The sequence below is a fragment of the Diceros bicornis genome, chromosome 31 (genome assembly GCF_020826845.1).
Source record: "Diceros bicornis minor isolate mBicDic1 chromosome 31, mDicBic1.mat.cur, whole genome shotgun sequence".
NCBI classification, from domain to species: Eukaryota; Metazoa; Chordata; class Mammalia; order Perissodactyla; family Rhinocerotidae; genus Diceros; species Diceros bicornis.
The window spans coordinates 18,213,915-18,221,121 of record NC_080770.1 but is presented as its reverse complement, the minus strand read 5'-3'; the positions used below and the strand labels follow the sequence as shown (position 1 = coordinate 18,221,121).

At 35.6% G+C, this 7,207-nt stretch overlaps 1 pseudogene; it reads right to left on the bottom strand.

Moving 5' to 3' along the window:
* Positions 1 to 826: 826 nt before the first annotated feature.
* On the bottom strand, positions 827 to 4,488 carry LOC131395378 (olfactory receptor 8K3-like; annotated as a pseudogene).
* Between the last annotated feature and the right edge of the window lie 2,719 nt (positions 4,489 to 7,207).

Below are 7,207 nucleotides of genomic sequence, written 5' to 3'. Positions count from 1 at the left end.
TCAAGATCAAGCTGGTAAAAAAAAAAATTGTAAAAAACTGCAGCTTCCATGGGAGACCTCAAGAAATTTATCATAACTGATATATCCACTATTCTAGACAAAAGGACTGATTTAGACAAAATTAGATGCAGTGCAGACTTTCCGAGTTGCTGAAATGCCAAGTGTGTTGAGTTAATAAACTCTCTATGTGAAAGACTCTCTTCGCTCATATGTGACACAATGGCACCAATGAGAAAAGAACAGGACTCTAAGCCCCCTACATGGAATGGGGGCATTTGAGGAAATTCAGATGACTCTTGACTTCAAGTCATTGCAGTACAATGAGCCTCCTGAAAACCACAATCAAGTTTGATCTTAACACACCACATAGAAGAGTATGAAGGCTAAAACAGAAGAAATATGCTTTCACAAACACACACATACATGCACAAAACCACCTAGACACTTGAAAGTTTATTCCAAACGTTGAGAATAACACACGAGTCATTTTAACTTCACTAATGTACCTACTATTCTTCCTCACTTCCACACAGCATACCCACTCTCCTTGCCTACTCTTCTGATCTGTAGTCCCCAACCTATTCTACTGTACTATAAAATTTACTTCATTGTTATGTTTATATTTCATCTCTCGCCCTCAAAGAACGCAGATTTTAATGTTTTGTTCACTAATGTATTTACAGCATTTAGAAGTGTGACTTGCACGTAAAAGGCAATCTCTAAATATATGGTGAAGTTATTTATGTTTGCTTTTTCCTCTTAAGGCACATAGAACAAGGCTTAAAGTCGTAACCTAATTTACAGGAATCACACTGGGCAATGAACTTTAAGAAAAGATAATGAATAATTTTTTTGACAGCTTATGTAGAGCATATTTAACATCTGTATTCCTCAAGCTATAGACCAAAGGATTCAACATGGGGATAATGAGGGTGCAAAATATGGAAGCCACTTTATCATGTCAAAGAAATGACTTGATTTGGGCTGCAGGTACATAAATATTAAAGTCCCAGAGAACACTGTGACCACTGTCAGATGGTATCCACAGGCGGAAAAAGCCTTGCGCCTACCCTCAGCAGAATTCATCCTGAGAATGGCTCTGAGAATGAGTAGGTAAGACACAAGAACTATCAGAAGGGAGAAAATCAAATCAAAACCTGCTAAGCTCAGGATAATCAATTCAAGTCCATGTGTATTGGAGCAGAGCAAAGATAACAAAGGGAGACTGTCACAGTAGAAATGTCTGATGACATTGTAGCTACAGAAGGATAAATTAAAAATCTTTATGGTGACTAGAAGAGAAACAAATGTGCAGTAGAGATAGGGGATTGCCACCAGCACATGACATACCCTTGGTGACATGATGACTGTGTAGAGCAGAGGGTTACAGGTGGCCACATAGCAGTCATAGGACATTGCTGACAAAATAAAAAGTTCACAAATGATGAACACAAGAAAGAAAGCTAGTTGTGTAGCACAAAAATAATAGGAGATTGGATTTTGATCCACAACAAAATTTACTAACATTTTGGGTCCCACCGCTGTTGAATAACCGAATCAGTAAAAGCCATGTGTCTGAGAAAGAAGTACATGGGTGTTTGTAGCCTGGAGCCCATCTTGGTGAGGATGACCAGGCCCAAGTTGCCCGCCATCATCAGGTAGATGATGAGGAAGAGCCCAAATAATGGAGCCTGCAGCTCAGGGTGGTCTGTGATTCCCATCAGAATAAATTCATTTAGCACTGTTTGTGTTTTTCCATCCAGGTTTAACAGAAAACCTACTTTGGATAGAACTATCAGCAAAGTCAATAGCTTTCATGTGGTATAATCTGGTAATTTTTTAGTATACAAAGTTGGAATATATAAAATAAATCCAAATTTACCATTTAGTCTTTAATAAAATAAAACACTTCCTGCAAATAAAACACATATATTTAGTAATAGAAACCGAGATAGAGATAGAGAAGGAGTTGAAGACACAGATTTGTGGTTTTCAATGGGGTAAAATTTGTCACCCAATAAACATTTGACAATATTGGGAGGAATTTTAGTTGTCACAACTGGAGGAGGGGCGCTACTGGTGTCTAATGGTTAGAGTCCAGTGATGCTGCTAATTATCCTACTATATTTGGGAATCCCCCCAAGAAGAATTATACAGCCTGAAATACCAATAGGGCCAAGGTCGGCAAACTTTGATATATGTTTAGAGATACATATAGATATATGTATAGATCTAGATACAGACAGATATAAATGTAGGTAAAGGAAGTAAAAATGAAAAATGGTAAAAACTTTAGGCATTAGGTTTATAGGTGTTTGTTGAACGTTTTTTTTTTTATATAATGACAATTACATAATTACATTTACTGAAATCACATAACTTCACAATACATATGTTAATTACATAATAGATTTTTTTTTAAATCCAAATTCCAGTTATGTGTGGAAACATTTAGAAGCCCCTAGTTTAAAACATATTCCTACGAGAGCCATTATGCCTACAGGTGGTACAGAATGAAACAACGCACAACTGATATTTTACAGAGGTGTATAAATAAGGAAATTCTAAAAGATGATAGTAGAGATTATTTGTCTTTATATAGAGAAATATACATAAGTAGATATAGTCTCTGCTATACCTATATTTGTGATATATACAAAGGTGTACTTTGGGCAAATGATGAAAGGTTTCTTAATCTCTATATACATCAGCAAAATCAACTCTTTCTTGTAGTGTCGTTGGAAAGATAATTGAGAATTAAACGTTTCAATGTGTTTATGGTATCTGGAAATATTCCTCAAAGATCAAGTACATATGGGTTACAATGTGCTTTTTTTAATTTGTTTATGTGGAGACAATACGTTACCTGAAACGGATTAACTTTACACATGTATAAATGCATTTTTTTGTGTGTAACTTAGCTTCTTTGTCATGGATATGAAGGTGAATAGATGGAGTAGTGTGTTATCCAGGTAAGTGTCCCCAGTGCGTCCCCCCCACTGTATTTCACGACATCACACTGACAAGATAAAGTACACAAATATATATATGGATTCCACAACGTTATTTTAAGTCTGTCTGCACATTAAGACTGCAAAGAACTCCTCCATAGAATGAGATAACATTTAATGCAGACATAAATAAGTATAATGAAATAAAGATGCATGTAAATATCCCCAATAAGCCATCAGTTAAAAAATACATACCAGAGTAATACCAGAGTAAAATGAGGATGGCAGGCTAAGGTAAAAGAATTAGTGGTTTGAAAAATTGTATCTATGCTTCCTTAGAAAAAAAGAAAGAGAAAGAAATAGGATTGATCCCGGCTACAGGGAAAATGGGAGTGTCAGGAGTCTCTGAGTGAGCTCTAAGAAAACAAATAGAAAAATGTAGCATTTATAACATTGTATCATAAATATGTTTACAGGAAATGCACACTTTCTCACATAAAACATTGTTTATAAGATAGTCAGCTTCTGATTTCCTATGCAGACCCGGTGTACATACCCTTCTATGTCAGAAATACTGAAGTACTGTTAGGAAAAAAATGTTTAAATCAATGGAATAAGAAGCAATATAAATCTTTTTTGGGTGCCATGATGAAATGCTACAGAAAACAAATCTCACTGGCAAGTGCTGATTTCTTGTAAGATGAGGGAGGATAGAAGGGGTTTCTCCCACCACCTTTAGGGTTCTAAGGAAAGCATAAATTACTTTTTCATTGTTTACTCTCTGTGTTGATTATCAGATTATTATTTTGTAAAGCTATACTCTTCAAGAAAATTATATCCGCTTTCTGTCAGATTCCACTGGAAACTGAACACACTGTACATTGTACAATCACTATAAAACTGGGGACTTAAAAGTCTCCTAATGTCCAAAAATTGCTTTCCACATCTCAGTGTAAGGTGGAAACCCCATTTTGCTCATCAAGAGATCAGAAAAATTCACATTTATGCATTGATTTAAATTTTCATTAATTATTATGGTATTTTTGAGAAGGGAATAAGAAAAGCCTAGAGTCACTAAGTGACTAAGGATTTGGAAAGACATCCAATTAGAAACTAAATACCTGCAGTTTTATTATTCTGCCATAACTTTTCTCTTTTATTCCTGACTCTTTTGTTAGGCTTTCTTGTCTCTTGGTTTTGTTTTCTGTTGTTCACATGAATAATTATTTATAATAAATATGAGTAGTACCTAAGCAATATGGTACTGACGTTTCAAATATGCTTATTAACATTTGTGAAAATATCTGAACAATTAATCTGAAGAAATGAAGAGCAGTTCTATTCTATTCTGCTCATGCACTATCAAAAGCAGAACGCACACAGAAGTGAATCAAAAATTCCAATATTTTGCTGTGCTTTGCCATAAAATAATGGTGTTCTTGCAAATGTCAACAAAGCTGTTCAGATATGAGTAAAATATGGCGCCAAATGAAATAGCTTGTTTACCTGTAATGAAACCTCTGTCTTGGCTCCCCATGTGCTTCTTAACATGGCAGAGTGAGAGCAATTTATGGATTCTTTTTCACCTTCTGATACTCTCCCTGAGGAGATGCCAAGCAATTATTGATTATTCCTGAAGCATTTGAAAACTTAACAGAATGCAAGAGGAGTGTTTAATAATTGTCTAAAACAAATTGTATTTGCCAGCAAGTGAGGAAGATTTATTCATTTGTGTATTACATTCCTACCTGTTACTCTTTCTTTTTTTTTCCACTTTGATGGTTAATTTTTGTGTCCACTTGGCTAGGCTTGGTGCCCAGTTGTTTGGTCCAACCGCAATCTAGATGTTATTATGAAGATTTTTATTTAGATGAGATCAACATTTATTTATTTTTTTTGTGAGGAGATCAGCCCTGTGCTAACATCCGCCAATCCTCCTCCTTTTTTGCTGAGGAAGGCTGTCCCTGGGCTAACATCTGTGCCCATCTTCCTCCATTTTGTATAGGACGCTGCCACAGCATGGCTTGCCAAGCAGTGCGTCCGTGTGCACCCGGGATCCGAACCGGTGTGTTCGGTGTTCCGATCCCTGGGCTGCCGCAGCAGAGCACGCACACTTAACCGCTTGCACAACCAGGCAGGCCCCATATGTGATCAACATTTAAATAAATAGACTTTGAGTACAGCTAATTACCCTCCAGAATTTGGGTGGGCCTGGTCCAATCAGTTGAAGACTTAAAGAGCAAGGATTGATGCCCCTCAAAGAAAAAGGAATTCTGCTCCAGACTGCAATATAGAAATTCTACCTTAGTTTTCCACCTTTGTACTCAAGACTGCAGTATCAACTCTTGCAGTGCCAGCCTGCCCGTAGACTTTTGCCTTGCCAGTCCCAAAACCGCATGAGTCAATCCCTTAAAAATCTCTCTTTATAAACGTATAAATATAATCCCCTTTTGCTTCTCTTTCTCTGAAGTATCCTTACTAATATAACCATATGGGGAAATGGATTTCTATATTTTATCTTCACAAAATCTTGCCAGTATTCCTCCAGTTCTACAATGGTCTCCTCAAATGGATGACACAATAGAGAGCTTTTCAAATGCTGTCCTATTACGTTATTTAAATGATTAGATGAACTAAAAATAATAATATATTGTGTGTAAAGTTCTTGTTTCCTTAATTTTTTTGGATTGTTCTTCTATTTTTTTCCTTTCTTTTTGACATAGGGAGAGAAATTAGTTACCCCTACTTCTCATCCTCATTTTGTAGTAAGTTGTCATCATCTGTTATGGTCTTCTTTTTCATCATATTTGCCTGTATTACATTTCAAGATTTCTTGTTTTTCCATCGTGTCCAGTACTCACTCCAATTCTTCTTGTCTACTTTAACACATATTCTACTGTGCTTGCTATATAGCCTGCATGGTCAAGATATTCTGCAAAAATGTATTATTTTAGGTGTACATGATTTGCTGTGTTATTTGCTGTAATAAATTGCATTGTTGCATTTTAAATCACTTTAATTGTTTGTGATGTATCCATGTTGTGACTATTTTTGCTTCTTTCTTCATTGCAGTCAATAATATATAACAAATTTCATGGCTCTATTCTTCATTGGTAAATATTTGTTTGTTTCCAACCTCAGTTATCACCAACACTGCTACCACATACAGTTCAATGAAGAGCCTTGAGCTTGCCATGTTAATATGTTGTGAACAAAATTATCCCTGATAATTATTTTACACATATGCCTCTGTGTGTGTTGATATACATATATAACACCTACGCCTATATGGACACCTACACATAAGCAGACACACATAAAGAGATCTGTTGATAGGAGAAAATGTAATAAGACATTTAATTTTGTTAAATATTTCAGATTGTTTGTACCAATACCCTCTTCCACCACCAAGCAGATGAAGTTCTTGGATCTTCACATCTATGACAGGTGCCTGCATTATGTTCTCTCTTGTCAATTGAATAATATTGTACAATATATGTTGCTATTATTGATTTTTTCCTTATTTGTTTGATTTATTGGCGTGTTTGGTAATTAGGTAAAACAAGTTTATGCAGTTGTCATTAAAAAAAACTGCACAATATAAAGTGTAAAATTTGATTAGTTTTGACATAAATATGCATCTGAAGAATCGTCAGAACACTCAAGATAATGAACATATCCATCCCCTCCAGAGTTTCTTAGTGGCTCTCTATGTAGTATTTCCATTCTACCCCTTCTTGCCCCATGCTGTCCCAGGCAGCCTTAGATTTAATTATTTTTTACTTTTTGTTTTGGAATAGTTATACAATTACAAGAAGTTGCAGAAAAGAGCACAAAAAATTGTAACAAGTTGTATAAATACAGTACAATAGCATGATCATGAAATTAACATTGGTACAATCCAATGACTTTGTCCAGATTTCAGTAGTTTTGCATGCACTCATTTGTGTGTTTGTGTGTGTCTATATATATATTTCTGTGTAATTATATCATATGCGTACATTTGTGTAACCACCACAACAGTCAAATACAGACCTAGTCCATCACCACAAGGTCCCTTATGCCCTTCCTTTACAGCCACACTCTCTTCCCTTCTCTCATTCTCATGTCCTTAACCTGTGTCAACTACTAATCCATTTTCCATCACTATAATTTTATCATTTGACCAATGTCGTATAAATGAAATAGTGTTTGTAACTTTTTGCGATTGGCCTTCTTCAGCCAATGTAATTCTCTTGAGGTCCATTGTGTTTTTG